Here is a 15,520-nt window from a genome sequence, read left to right as displayed (position 1 = left end):
TGTCGTTGCGAGTGTCTTTGTCTTATCTGTAATTGCCGTAAGTTGTAAAACTTCAGCAAACTTGAACTTGAACTATATGGTAAAACTTAGCGACTGACGCGGAAAACAGCGATACAATCCATGTTAATCGTTAGATTTACCACAACAATGACACATGTTTCTTAAGGTAATGTTATAATTTCATCGGCCTTATTCTTATACAAATAATTCGCATTGCCAAGATTCAAGAAGCTTTATTTAACGTCGCATATACATGTAACATAATAACATTAGCACTGTAGTGCTATTCTTGCGACAAGTGCTATTCTTGCCCTGTCCTTCCTTTTCTTTGATATACTCTTCAAAGGCGAAGTATGTTTTTAATTTGTGTAATACGTTCTCCTGTTTTCTCTCTTTCTCATCCCGTTCTAAACAGCCAAAACGTGAACAACTTTTATAAATGTCGAGTAAATTAACTATTTGTGACTTTAGCGACGGAAAAACGTAATTATATTAGAGGAGAAATACCAAAATGAAAATACTTTATGCGTTGTTATAGAAATATTTATTGTAGTCACTTAGATGTGGACTAACCTGTTCATTTACTTACTGAACATTTCTGGTAATAATACCGGGAAACTGTGAAGCTGAGGTTCGACACGTAGACCACTAGCTGCCCATCCCTATTTAGTAAACAACAACACTGGTCTACCCGGTTTGACATCCTGGTCAGAAAGCGGTCAACAAACACGAGTTCAAACTGTCCGACGTGGGTAAATCCCATGTCGCTGGAATCTTAACAAAACTAATTTCGTTTATGGTTTTCAAGGAAACCGCTCATAGCATGTGCGTATTATCTAGAAAGTAAAATATAGTCATAATTTTTAAATAAAATGGGTTCTCTCTGCCTGATAAACAACATTATGGCTTTTTTCCCCCATCCGTATCACCGATGAAATAAAACGTCCTAAACACATAAATTAAAACGAATCGTAAAGCTATCATTTAGTGAAAAGGAAAACTTAACTATTTACTTAGTATTCATGGTAGACTTGAGAAATTGAAAATTGTAGAAACGTTCCGTGCCAACGCACATAAATCGGATGGCCTTGTACTGCTTTCATCCAATCGGGACGGGAGTTTGAAGCGTAACAAAATACAGTCGCCTAACACATCACCAATGTGACACGTGCTTTTCGTTCTGTTCATTCGTTTTCGTTTGTTCAACGCATTTCATTGTATATGAAATGTACAAAATAAAATGACTTCGCCAAGACCTTCAATTTGCTATGAAGAAATATGACTGAAATAATTTTTAAATCAACGGTTTTGTAATTATTCTAACGGGATGTGAAACAAACATGATCGTGTATTGGACAGGTATATATAGATTCTAATGATGACAGATGTGCACAATCGAGAAATCAATTTTTAAAGCACCTTTATCAATTTTGAAAAAAACTAAGACCAGCACTTACGGTGACCAGTCGCATTTCTATAATAATTACGTAACAGTTTCTTATCTAGCCCCGACGTTCGAAATCAAAGTGAACACAACATGTTTAAGAAAGAAATGACGTCACAGGACCCTCATAAAAATAAAAGATTATTCTACAAAGCGTACAGTTTCGATGTAACCATTTTACCAGTGCGTCTAGTCCCTGTAATGAAAGAAATCTACTGTTTAAAAGGGCGTAATGACATGTTTAAACATTCAAGAAAAAATATGACAACACTAAATAAACCGATGTATAGGATGTTAATAGCGAGGTGATTCTCAAGTACTCTGTATAGAACCCAGGGAGTGACGAAATCAAGTGTAAACAAGAGTATTGTAAATGAAAGGACACACACTGAAGTACTTCTAATATCTCCCTAAAGTTTATTTCTGAATTAAGCATAATTATTTGTTAATCCGGATTTCGAAGTGTAAACCTGAGAGTCTGAACGGCATATACATAGTGAATGATAGGTGCGTCAACCGACCAGGAAGCTTAAAAGTTGTAGTGCAAAGGTAGAAACTGAAAAGATAGTAAATCGTTTTTTTATGTCTTAAGTGTGTCCATCGTAGAATGAAATATAGCACAGAGTCAACACATAAGGCCCAAAAATATAGCACAGAGTCAACACATTAGGCCAAAAAAAATAACACAGCGTCAAAACAGAAGGCCAAAAATTATAGCACAGCGTCAACACATTAGGCCAAAAAATATAACACAGCGTCAACATATTAGGCCAAAAAATATAACACAGCGTCAACACAGAAGGCCAAAAAATACAAACAGCGTTAACACAGTAGGCCAAAAAATATAACACAGCGTCAATACAGAGGGCCAAAAAATATAACACAGCGTCAACACATTAGGCCCAAAAATATAACTCAGCGTCCATACTGTAGGCCAAAAATTATAACACAGCGTCAAAACAGTAGGCCAAAAAATAAAACACAGCGTCAACACAGAAGGCCAAAAAATATAACACAGAGACAACACTGCAGACCAAAAAAAATAGCACAGCGTCAAAACAGAAGGCCGAAAATATAACACAGCGTCAACACAGAAGGCCAAAAAATATAACACAGCGTCAACACAGAAGAACAAAAAATATAACACAGCGTCAACACCGTATGCAAAAAAATATAAACAGCTTCAATACAGTAGGCCATAAAATATAACACAGCGTCAACACAGAAGACCAAAAAATAGAACACAGCGTCAACACAGTATGCAAAAAAATATAAACAGCTTCAATACAGTAGGCCAAAAATATAACACAGCGTCAACACATTAGGCCCAAAAATATAACTCAGCGTCCATACTGTAGGCCAAAAATTATAACACCGCGTCAAAACAGTAGGCCAAAAAAAAAAACACAGCGTCAACACAGTAGGCCGAATAATATATCACAGCGTCAACACAGAAGACCAAAAAATATAACACAGCGTCAACACCGTATGCAAAAAAATATAAACAGCTTCAATACAGTAGGCCATAAAATATAACACAGCGTCAACACAGTAGGCCAAATAATATAACACAGCGTCAACACAGAAGATCAAAAAATATAACACAGCGTCAACACCGTATGCAAAAAAATATAAACAGCTTCAATACAGTAGGCCAAAAATATAACACAGCGTCAACACAGTAGGCCAAAAAATAAAACACAGCGACAACACAGAAGGCCAAAAAATATAACCCAGAGACAACACTGCAGACCAAAAAATATAGCACAGCGTCAAAACAGAAGGCCGAAAAATATAACACAGCGTCAACACAGTAGGCCAAAAAATATAACACAGCGTCCATACAGTAGGTCAAAAATTATAACACAGCGTCAAAACAGTAGGCCAAAAAATAAAACACAGCGTCAATACAGTAGGTCGAAAAATATAACACAGCGTCAATACAGTAGGCCAAAAAATATAACACAGCGTCAATACAGTAAGCCAAAAAATATAACACAACGTCAACACAGTAGGCCAAACAAATATACACAGCTTCAACACAAAAGGACAAAAAATATAACAGTGTCAACACAGAAGGTCGAAAAATATAACACAGCGTCAACACAGTAAGCAAAAAGTATAACACAACGTCAACACAGTAGGCCAAACAAATATACACAGCTTCAACACAAAAGGACAAAAAATATAACAGTGTCAACACAGTAGATCGAAAAATATAACACAACGTCAATACAGTAAGCCAAAAATATAACACAGCGTCAACACAGTAGGCCGTAAAACATACCACAGTGTCAACACAGTAGACCGAAAAATATGATAAAGCTTCAATACAGTTGGCCGAAAAATATAACACAGAGTCAACAAAGTAAGACGAAAAATGTCACACAGCGTCAACACACAAGGACAAAATAAACCACTGAGTCAACACACAAGGACAAAATAAACCACTGCGTCAACACACAAGGACAAAATAAACCACAACGTCAACACAGAAGGACAAAATAAACCGCATCGTCAACACTAAAGGACAAAATAAACCACAGTGTCAAAACACAAGGACAAACATCATTAAATTACATAATAAGCGGCAGCGTCAAAACACAAGGACAAAATAAACGACAGCGTCAACACACAAGGACAAAATAAACGACAGCGTCAACACACAAGGACAATATAAACCACAGCGTCAACACACAAGGATCAATTAAATCAAAACGTCAACACTCAAGGACAAAATAAACCACAACGTCAACACACAAGGACAAAATAAACCACAGCGTCAACACACAAGGATTAAAATAAACGACAGCATCAACTCACAAGGACAAAATAAACCACAGCGTCAACACACAAGGACAAAATAAACCACAACGTCAACACACAAGGACAAAATAAATCGCATCGTCAACACTAAAGGACAAAATAAACCACAGTGTCAAAACACAAGGACAAACATCACTAAATTACATAATAAGCGGCAGCGTCAAAACACAAGGACAAAATAAACGACAGCGTCAACACACAAGGACAAAATAAACGACAGCGTCAACACACAAGGACAAAAAAACCCACAGCGTCAACACACAAGGATCAATTAAACCAAAACGTCAACACTCAAGGACAAAATAAACCACAACGTCAACACACAAGGCCAAAATAAACCACAGCGTCAATACACAAGGACAAATTATACCATAGCATTAACTCACTAGGAAAAAATATACCATAGCGTCAACACACCAGGACGAAATATACCACACCGTCATCACACAAGGAAAAAATTTACCACAGCGTCAACACATGGAATAACATTACACAAGTCAGCATAGCAGGCCAACAATCTACCACAGCGTCAACACTCAAGGATACAATATACCACAGCGTCAACCACAAAGGATCAATTAAACCACAACGTCACACACAAGGACAAAATAAACCACAATGTCATCACACAAGGACAAAATAAACCACAGCGTCAACACACAAGGACAAAATAAACCGCATCGTCAACACTAAAGGACAAAATATACCACAGTGTCAAAACACGAGGACAAACATCACTAAATTACATAATAAACGACAGCGTCAACACACAAGGACAAAATAAACCGCATCGTCAACACTAAAGGACAAAATATACCACAGTGTCAAAACACGAGGACAAACATCACTAAAGGATCAATTAAACCACAACGTCACACACAAGGACAAAATAATCCACAATGTCATCCCACAAGGCCAAAATAAACCACAGCGTCAATACACAAGGACAAATTATACCATAGCATCAACTCACTAGGAAAAAATATACCATAGCGTCAACACACCAGGACGAAATATACCACACCGTCATCACACAAGGAAAAAATATACCATAGCGTCAACACACAAGGACAAAATATACCATAGTGTCTTCTCACAAGGTCAAATTTACCACAGCGTCAACACATGGAATAACATTACACAAGTCAGCATCGAAGGCCAACAATCTACCACAGCGTCAACACTCAAGGATACAATATACCACAGCGTCAACCACAAAGGACAAAATGTACCACAAAACCACAATCAGAACTTAAAAGGAAATACGAAACACAACAACGAATGAGAGGTCACGTGCTCCAGAAGAGTAAGTATGTTCTGCACCCCTTGTGACATCTGTATATTTTGTCAAACATAGTTTCTGACTTACAACGTTAACATGATATATATATACTATGGACATCTATTATTTTAAAAGATGACAGTGCGTGGTTGTCATTTGACCAGCAAAAGCAAGTCATGCATAGAATTTAAGTACACAGTCATCTTCACAGACACAATGACCCGTGTAGCGTTGAAATATCTGCCCTGTGGCTCTTTTTAAATCCGCAGTGATTAATAGTTCCTGGTACGAAGTCGAAGCCTTTCGAAGAGGTATGTCAAAATCGATGGTTTAACTGCCTCGCTTTGTCCATTTTTCAACTAGTGTCTTCAGATTATTATGGAATTTGTATGTATCCCCTTCGAGTGAAGGGAGTCATATTGTATTAGTACTGGTTCCTCTTCTTCTGTTTCTTGTTTTAATTGTTTTTCTAATCGCAATTTGTCCGGGCCATTACTTTTAAACCGTTAAAGATATCTTGATGAAACTTGAGGTATGCCTGCATCACCCACAGAAGGAGTGCAGTGCACTGGAATTAGGTCAAAGGTCAAAGTTCAAATAAGTGCAACATTTTCAGTAAATTCTTGTCTGGCCCGTAAATTTTAAACCGTTGAGGATATCTTAATCAAACTTGAATTATACCTGCATCACCCACAGAAGGTGTGCAGTGCACTAGAAGTAGGTCTCGTGCTTCAATATATACAGAGTTATGGCCCTTTGTTTATTTTATATATCGAAGTTTGTCCACGGCATAACATATAAACCGTTAAAGATATATTGATCAAACTTTAAGTATACCTGCATCACCCACAGAAGGTGTGCAGTGCACTGGAACTAGTTCTCGTGCCCCACTAAATACAGAGTTATGGCNTCTCGTGCCCCACTATATACAGAGTTATGGCCCTTTGTTTATTTTTCAATACCGAAGTTTGTCCGGAGCACACGTTCAATGTTATTTCACCTACGTTGACCAAACTTGATATTTTTATATATCTTGGGAAGGATTTTTAAAACCGAAGTCTGTCCACCGCATCACTTCCATGTGTTTTCACCTAAGTTGACCAAACGTGCTATACTTGTGGATCTTGGGAAGTAGGAGTGTCGCATTCTAAAATCGGGTCTCGTGCCCCACTATATAAAGAGATATGGCCATTTGTTATTTTTTTTACCGAAGTTTGTCTGCAGCATAAGTTCCATGTTATTTCTCCAACGTTGACCATTGACCAAACTTGCTTTAAAAAAAACATAAGAAATAGTGGAACCAGATTGTAATCAGATGTGTGATAATTCTTATTTTTATTGATTGTGTCTATAGTACCATAGCTGCCGAAACGTAACCAAATTGTTAAGACAATTAGATATGAACCAGAATAGTTCCAAGGTTTAATGGTTTAGAGATTACACACCTTTATCTTGATGTGACCTTTCTATTCTTCCAAATATGTTTTTAAGCTAATAAGGGGAGACATATGATTTTGCGAACACAAAAACCAATTTCTAGTTTTATTTGGATTTAGGAATCTTTCCACACCTTACCGGGCGCCTTTGTATGTCGATAGCTTCGTGTATAGGAGCAGTGTCATGCTCTTCGTTCGTCTGCCTCTACCGTGCTTCGTTTTTGTGTGAAAAGAAATATCTTGTTTCTTTATTTATCTTCCCAATATTAGTTGTACGATCATACAAAATGTTCAAGACACGAGTTTTTGGCTTGCACAATTTCAAATGTCTGAGCAAACGTAGCTGAAAAAAATCTGTCATATTGTCAATCTATGTTGTTTTCTTCCCTCCTAACGCTGATATGGTATCACATCCACTTAAGACAGGTTAAGCTGATATATAATACTTGTTATATTGCAGGTATTAGTATATTTGAAGGATTATAAATATCAATATACGTGAAGTTGTCACATCTGAAGACAATACACATTTCCATCGCTACTGTCTTCAGTATACAACATTAAAAGGATCAAGGTCTGTGTCAACTGATAGCATATTTCATGAGTGTCCATTTTTGCTCAATCGACAAAATTTGCCGGCATTCTGGTATCTAATTTTTCGTTTGAACATTATTTAAGACACGCTTTCATTGTATAACTTATCAAGTCTATGTGAAGCATTATTTTGGTACTTCCAGAAGTTTCTTGGATAAGAACTCAGCGAGGGATTTTTTTGTTAAATGATATAATTTAGTGAAATGTTCGCTACCCTTGTCCGTATCTCATCATTGACCTCCCCCTTTGTTACTCGTATCAGCTTTCAGATTGCTTTTAGTGTACGTTCCATATCACATCTACACTGTGAACAGAGGCACTTGCCTTGTGCTGACATGGAAGGAAACCAGGTGTACTTTTTGTAAAGTTACCTGCATTAGTATTCTATAGGCTATCAAGGCTCAATGTTTTTATCCAATCAAGAAAACAGATTGTGTACTTTTAAGCTCTAAGGGGGCAGGCAATTTGGTTGAATAGCGGACAAAAAACCCATTCATCAACCGTTCTTGATAACTTCTTGAAAGTATAAAAATGCCCAAAATTTGTAACAGGACTTGATAAAGTGGTATCTACCGAAATCAACAATCTGGCACAATGACAGGTTTAGATTGGGTCCTTCAAACCCTCAAGAGATTATTCAGGACATGGGTTGCAGCATTTATGAATCCCTTACAGTAACTTCCCCTTATTTTCGTTTTGGGTATAACTGTAGCGTAATTGGGTCCGGACACTTCCATTGACCAGGCAGCCTAGTCGGTAAGAGCGATAGTATAACACTCTGAATGTTCGAATCCCGGTCTAGCCCAGCTGATTTTTAACACGCATACCAATATTGGTGATAATCTTTTATTTCATCTTTACTATTTTTCACAAAATTCCCACAAGGTATGGTTTCTTTTCAGAAATGATTTATCAAAGCTATGGTCATGTCGGAGAAAACAGTTTCCGAATTCGTAGTTACATTTTTGTTGTCAGTGATACGGGGATCCTTAACACCGACAGTAGTAATGCATCAACATACGGCAAACGCCTGGTTTGGAGGTAGAGATAACGGATATAAGGGATTCATAAATGCTGCAACTCATGTCCTGAATACTCCCTTGAGAGTTTGAGGGACCCCCTCTGAGTCTGTCATCGTGGCAGGTAATCAATATCGGTAGATACCACTTTATCAAGTCTGTGTTTTGGACATTTGTGTATTTTCAAAAAACTGTCAAAAAGGGTGGATGATTGCAATTTTGTTCGCTATTCAATCAAATTGTCTCTTTCACAGCTGCTATCGTCTTTGCGGTTTGATACTGTTTCTGGAGGCGCGTTCGGAAAAGTGCACAACCTTTTTTTTCTTGAATGGTTAAAAACTAACTAGACATTGGCCTTCCCATGAAAAGCTCCTCAGCAAAACTTTATATAATTCCTTCCAGTGTTATATTCCCGACAAACATTAACTAGTACAGAGTGAGCAGCAATGCGTTTGGTGTCCAACACCTTTAATCTGTACTTTCTTTTAACGGATTGAGAATCACAGCATTCACCTCTAAAATAAACGTGACATAATAGAAATCTTTCCGTTTGTTTATGTTGAGTATCGTTATATTTATTGTGTAGTTATTTGTCAACACTTCATTTACACAGGTTTATTTCGGGTCATAAATAATTCACCTACGGGGACAGTTTTGTATTTCAATTATTCCAAATGCAACTTTATTTTTTATTTATTTTTGAAATTCACCGGGTTTTATTTCGTTTGCGTATTGTATTGCTAATTCCGAAACTTTTCTTTCGTCCTATGGGTTACGTGTGTTGTCTGTTTATTGGTTGTCACACATTGAGAGCTAATAAACGTCCATGCTCCAGTGTCCATCAGGGTTATGTGGGAAATCCTCTTTGTCTTGGAACTCGGGAGTTTACCAGTTCAAGGACAAAGAACAGTTCATGATTTCCGAAACAAACCACCAAAGGTACATCTTCAGTTTCCAAAGAGTGGTGACATACACCAGGGCATCGAGTTTTAGCTTTAAGGAGTGACATCTAATACAGAAAATGTATCATCTCTCTTGACATTCCAACAATTTCATTGTCTGTAACAAGCTGGTCATTTTTTGTGCAGATGTAGTTACATTGAGAAATGATAAACCGACTGCAGTTATGGTGTGATATCGTTACAGTCAACATACACCTCAACTATCTCTCACCGAGAGGGATTGTCCCTCTGGAGAACACCAATATTTACCATTGATCTCTCTGAAGGCATAGGGCCTAGTATGGTCCACAGGGACCTGAGAATTTGTTGCAGCCATACTCGGACCTAAACTAAACTGAACTTTCGGTAAAAATGCCACCTCCAATGACGGTATCAAAAGTTTAAATAAACCTCCAGAACATATAAAATAGCTCTGAAAAACTTGGTTTAGTCACAATTATAGCTGTAACAAATTCTCAGGTCCCTGTGGCCTGGTTTCCCTCTCATAATTCTGCCCAGATTTACCCCATTAGGAGGCAATAGTCCCTAAAAGTTTGCATATTTTTTCTTCAGATTTACTCAAACGGAGCTCAACTGACTGTATGCATGAATTAACACTTTCTACTTTTTTCTGAGAAATGGTAACTACTCGCATTATATCAAACCAAAGGCTTAGTTCATTGATTGAACCGACTAGATTTGTTCCAAGTTTCTGTTTTAACTGTCAACCTGAGCAATTACCAGCCTGTTTGTCTCTAAGACTTTATATATTAATATATAACACTGATGAAAATAAAAAATAAAACTCTAATCAATTTATATAACTTTTTTATTAATTTTGGCAAATTATTTCATTTAGTGCAAAGAGCATATTTAAAAGTATACATAATCTACCTTAAAAAAAGAACTATATAACAGTACACATGAGAAGTATGTAAACAGTGTAGGGAACAAATCAACAAAGAGGAAGATGAAGGCCTACCTAATGACATCGCCAATCCTCCACACCACACAGAGATGAAGGCCTACCTAATGACATCGCCAATCTCTGCAGGACCAGCTCAGAATGTGTGGTAGTAAGGGGCGAGAAACAATGGGACAGAAACAGGTATAAAATAAGGGTTTAATTTCATAATATCATATTTCATCATAACGTAATAAACAAATGTAGCTATGCGACATGGGTAAAGAGTAATGATGATTTAAAAATAGACAGCATGTAGGAATAAAGCACCAGGTATCACAATACAGAAAAAGACCTAATCGCAAAACAAGACTATATTTCCTCTCTATATATAACGCAAGCCGATACAGCTTGATAGATCTTCAAACCGGGAATATCTTATGCAGAGTTAAGTCAGCGATATAAAACCCATAACGTATGGAAAATAACATTGAACAAGATACGGAGAAATATCGTCGTAAAGCAAGAACAGTAACAACACCGACCATCAGCTGACGATTTCTACTCCTTCTCATTTACTAGATATTGTACATACTGACCAATCCGGGAAAGAAGGAAGGGAAATATTAATGTTTAAAAATATAACATCCGATTCCTTTGAATTTTTATTACGTATTTGAGAATTGATAACCCAAACAGTGTTCGATAACTGAAATTAAAATCAACTTTCAAAAAATGATTTCTTATTCAAGCATAAACTTGCCTCATTATTTAACTGTATTTTTTCCTTCATAAACCTTGGACCTAGTCCTCAAAAAAAAATCCACCACTAGGCTTATTCCCAAATGCAGAAAGAGAAATTTCCAGATAAAATTCCGTGAGTAATACATTGTATATATCTAACGACAGAGGTGGGCTGATCACCAAGCACTAGATAATACAGGCAAAAAATGCAGGAACGTGAATATGACTCAAAACAAGATAATGCCACATGTATTACAAATCTTACACGAGTAACCAGTGGGTCCGTTTTACAAGAAATGATTAAAATTGGCAACTGTGACGTTAACTTGAATTTCAAACTGAAAGTAAATTTAAATATTTCAATAGGTGAAACTGGGAATGGCCATCGAATTGGAGAGTCAAAGGTTTATGGTGTTTCTATCACTTATCAGGTGAAAAGCTGCATGGTTTATTCAGATTTTTATAAAGTCACCATCTCAATGGCCTATTTGTTTGGTTTTTGTGGCCCCTGTTGCTGTTAAGGAGAGTTAAATAGGCCTGCAGTATGTAATAACTGATTCTACATGCATGGCCACCATACAATTCTATTACTTTCACTAAATTTGATATATTAACAAATATTTGTTATATTTAAACTTCCATTGGACTTTCGTAAGAAAAAGAAAATACTGATTCTACATGCATGGCCGCCATACAAAACTATTACTTTCACTAAACTTTATGCATAAACAAATATTTTTTTATGTTTAAACTTCCAACTTTCCTAAGAAAAAGAAAATACTGATTCTACATGCATGGCCACCATACAAAACTATTACTTTCACTAAATTTCATATATAAACAAACATTTTTTTTATATTTAAACTTCCAACTTTACTAAGAAAAAGAAAATAAATAAGTAAAATAATTTGATGTCAATCAGTTTGAACTTCTGGATATGAGCAACTTAAAAAAATATGTTTAAAAGAAGATATCCCAACACAAACCCAGCTTTATTGACGCATACACACTTCACCATGCATTTGAGCAAACACCTCCATTTAAAGCACTTAGTTGACAGCACATTACCAATAATAATGGACATATAAATATATGACACCAAACTTGCAGTAGTACTGGAGTCCTCAAATACTCCTTGAATACACACAACATCCTAGTGCACTGAATAACCCTACCTGACAACCCGGCCAAAGTACGCTGTGTTTTCAGTTACAATTCAACAACTTTCGCAATTCGCTTCCTTCATTGCCATTTCTTAGAATTCCCTACCCAATAATGACAGCCCGTGTACACGACCCTACATACCTGTAGATTGTCACATTCCATTATAGCTACCGAGATAGAGGCAATCCCCTTCTACCTGGGCTGCATCGGTCACCTGTTAAATTACCGTATCTCACCTAATAAACTCATCAATCCCTTAAAGTGACTCCTACATAGTGAGTTTTGTAGGATTTTTTTTAGGAAAGTTCTGAACATCATTTTCAAATGTTGATGGGTCCCTATTTTATTTGATATAGTGGATTTGAAAAATGTGGGTCCGTCAAAAATGGCACGAGACATGGACTCAAATATGTTTGTCCCAAAATCACTGCTCCATTTTTTCTGGTAAAATTATCCCATTCCTTCACTTAAATTTATGGGACTTGCTTAACAAAATGTGTTTTATGGGCATTTTTGAGATTTTGAAAGCTTCTTTTATTATTTTTATATGAAGTCCCAAATTGTTAAATACACAGGGCACTTAATACATTCAATATGGTAATACTCATTCCTTTAAGGTTAGTATTGATTGTCAATCTTATCAAATGGATATTTACCTACCTGTGCACAAATGAAATCAAAAACGTTTACCTGTCAATATTTTTTCTGGTTGCCCCGAGGAGTGGGGAAGGGTTTGTGTGTGTGAGGGACCCAGACAGTCAAAGTATAACACGGTAATAGTGGTTAGACTTTAGACACAGTACTATAGGAACAGCAGTAAAATGGTATAGATCTAGGAGAACAGCAGATTGGGTTTGATTGGTAGAGTAACACAGTACAACATCACTAGCCTTATGTAGGACTTTAATCCTTTCACCACTACAGACCATAATGGACTCATCCATATCAATGTATGGCAGAGTCTACTAAAGTTACATAGGGTTGAAAGGGTTAACTCACCTAAAAATCAAAAATACTTAATATTAATATTGCTAGCTTTATTGCAAAACACTGTTCTTGTTCAAGCACAGCAAACTCCACAATAGCCAATGGTCAAATTTGGTCAGGTCAGATTGGTGTATAAACTTGGTAAATGTGGTAATCAGAGGTCAATTAACTGGTATAAATCTGGTATTGGTCAATGGTCAGGTGATAATCTGGGGTCCTCTGATTGGTGTAAAGTAACCCTGGTATTGGTCAATGGTCAGGTGATATTCTGGGGTCCTCTGATTGGTGTAGAGTAACCCTGGTATTGGACAATGGTCAGGTGATATTCTGGGGTCCTCTTGATTGGTGTAAAGTAACCCTGGTATTGGTCAATGGTCAGGTGATATTTGATTGGATCAACTTTGGAAGTAGGCCTTGGTCATGATATTGGACATATTAACAAGCCAGTAATGGTTTTTGTCATGAGATGTTTGAGGTAATTTGATTGATATAAATAGCCATGATTATACAAAGTAACACCACTGATCAGGACACAGAGTATAACTGTTTCCAAAAGTAGAGTACAATGTTAGGAAATGACAGTCTACGAATGAGTTAAGGTAGCGCGTCCCAGCAATCCATGTTGTATCTCCAATCACGAAGAGTTCCAATTTGTTCGACATTTTGCTGACTTTAGCATTACTTGCCCATTTACTAAAGCAATGAGTAATATAACAAAAAATATATTTATCATAACTGTCTTTGTATAATTCTTGGGAAAACAATAAAATATATATACAATATGTAAATATTACTGTATACAGTAGGAAAATGGTGGGACACTCTACCTTAACAGTAAATGACACATGAAGGATACGTCTACAAACATGGCTTTGAAGCAAAATCATCTTCATACATTTACATATTTCTGGATTTATAATGAAGCAAAGTTTCAAGGACAAATATCAGGTCTTTTAAAAATAATACCATCTAGAAGTTGTTAAAAATAACTAACATTTAGTACATAAATCGTCATGAATATTAAAATTCACATCATAGTAAAAGAATGTTCAAGAAACTGACGTCAAAGACAATATTTAAAAGCTAAAATAGGCACATTTTGCAGTGAGATCTTTCTACCTCGGAAATATCAAGTAATAGGATCCGGTTCAGACTATAACCACTGAAAGTAAATAACTTAATTTTCATGAAAACTTTTTGTTTTGGAACTGCGGTTCACTTGAATTATCCACAACAATTTTGTTTTTGGGAGTGAAACATTGACAAACAATTATTCACTTGCCGTGATGGTGTCCAAACCTCGGTAATCACCTGTTTATAACTTCTGCTGTGAAATGAGAATGATTTGTTAAAACACCCCCTTCCATTCTGGACCTTCTCTTTATTAAATTTTGCATACAATTAATTTACTATGGTTAACACATGTATGTTAGGACTCCTATAAGCTGTGCTGCTTTTGGAATAGACTGAATTGAATTGAAATTGAAATTTGTTATACATCCCTCCCATTCAGAGCCTCCTATAGTATACTAAAGTATACTTTCCCTTTGCAACTTGTTAAAAACTCTCTAACGTATACAACAGCCACTTAAGACAATGGATACAGTATAATTAGCATCCTGTTGAGAAGTTTTTTTATATTTCTTATCTGATTAATTTTATTGATATTGAGCACACAAAAAAAAGGTTTTTCAAGGTAAAAAACCCCAAAGGAATTTTTAAGTTCCAAACTAGTGGACATTTAAGAAGGCAGATACGCTATACATTTAAATGGTTCTAAACAAACTATTCAAGGGATATTTGAAATAGTAATGCACTCTCCTTGTAACCTAAGTTTCACCAGGGCTCATCCTTACAGTACAGACATGTTACAAGTTATCAATGAAGCTATTAGGTAATAAGTTAATTTTGAGTAAAAAATGCACACACAATTAAGGTGTAATTATCCCCCCCATATATATATATATATATATAGTTTCTCTCATCTCTCTCTCTCCCTCTCTCACATATCACATATGCTTACACAATCAGACATATCTTAAATTTAACATGCTTATTTATCACATTTTCTAAGACAAAAACTATATGTAGCTAGAAATGTAACAGGCTATGTCCTTCCTATTTAATAGTCAACAGCTTCTTCCTTTGTTCAACTTTGATGTGTGCTTGCAGCATCAAC

At 36.2% G+C, this 15,520-nt stretch overlaps 1 long non-coding RNA gene across 1 annotated transcript; it reads left to right on the top strand.

The window, feature by feature from the left end:
• Window positions 1-10,359: 10,359 nt before the first annotated feature.
• On the top strand, window positions 10,360-14,113 carry LOC110445684. Its single transcript, XR_002462390.1, has 2 exons — window positions 10,360-13,601; window positions 13,721-14,113. It is a non-coding gene; the product is annotated as an uncharacterized LOC110445684 (long non-coding RNA).
• The last annotated feature ends 1,407 nt before the right edge of the window (window positions 14,114-15,520 follow it).

Source organism: Mizuhopecten yessoensis, unplaced genomic scaffold (genome assembly GCF_002113885.1).
Source record: "Mizuhopecten yessoensis strain PY_sf001 unplaced genomic scaffold, ASM211388v2 scaffold2329, whole genome shotgun sequence".
NCBI classification, from domain to species: domain Eukaryota; kingdom Metazoa; phylum Mollusca; class Bivalvia; order Pectinida; family Pectinidae; genus Mizuhopecten; species Mizuhopecten yessoensis.
This window is presented reverse-complemented; position numbering and strand designations above follow the sequence as displayed.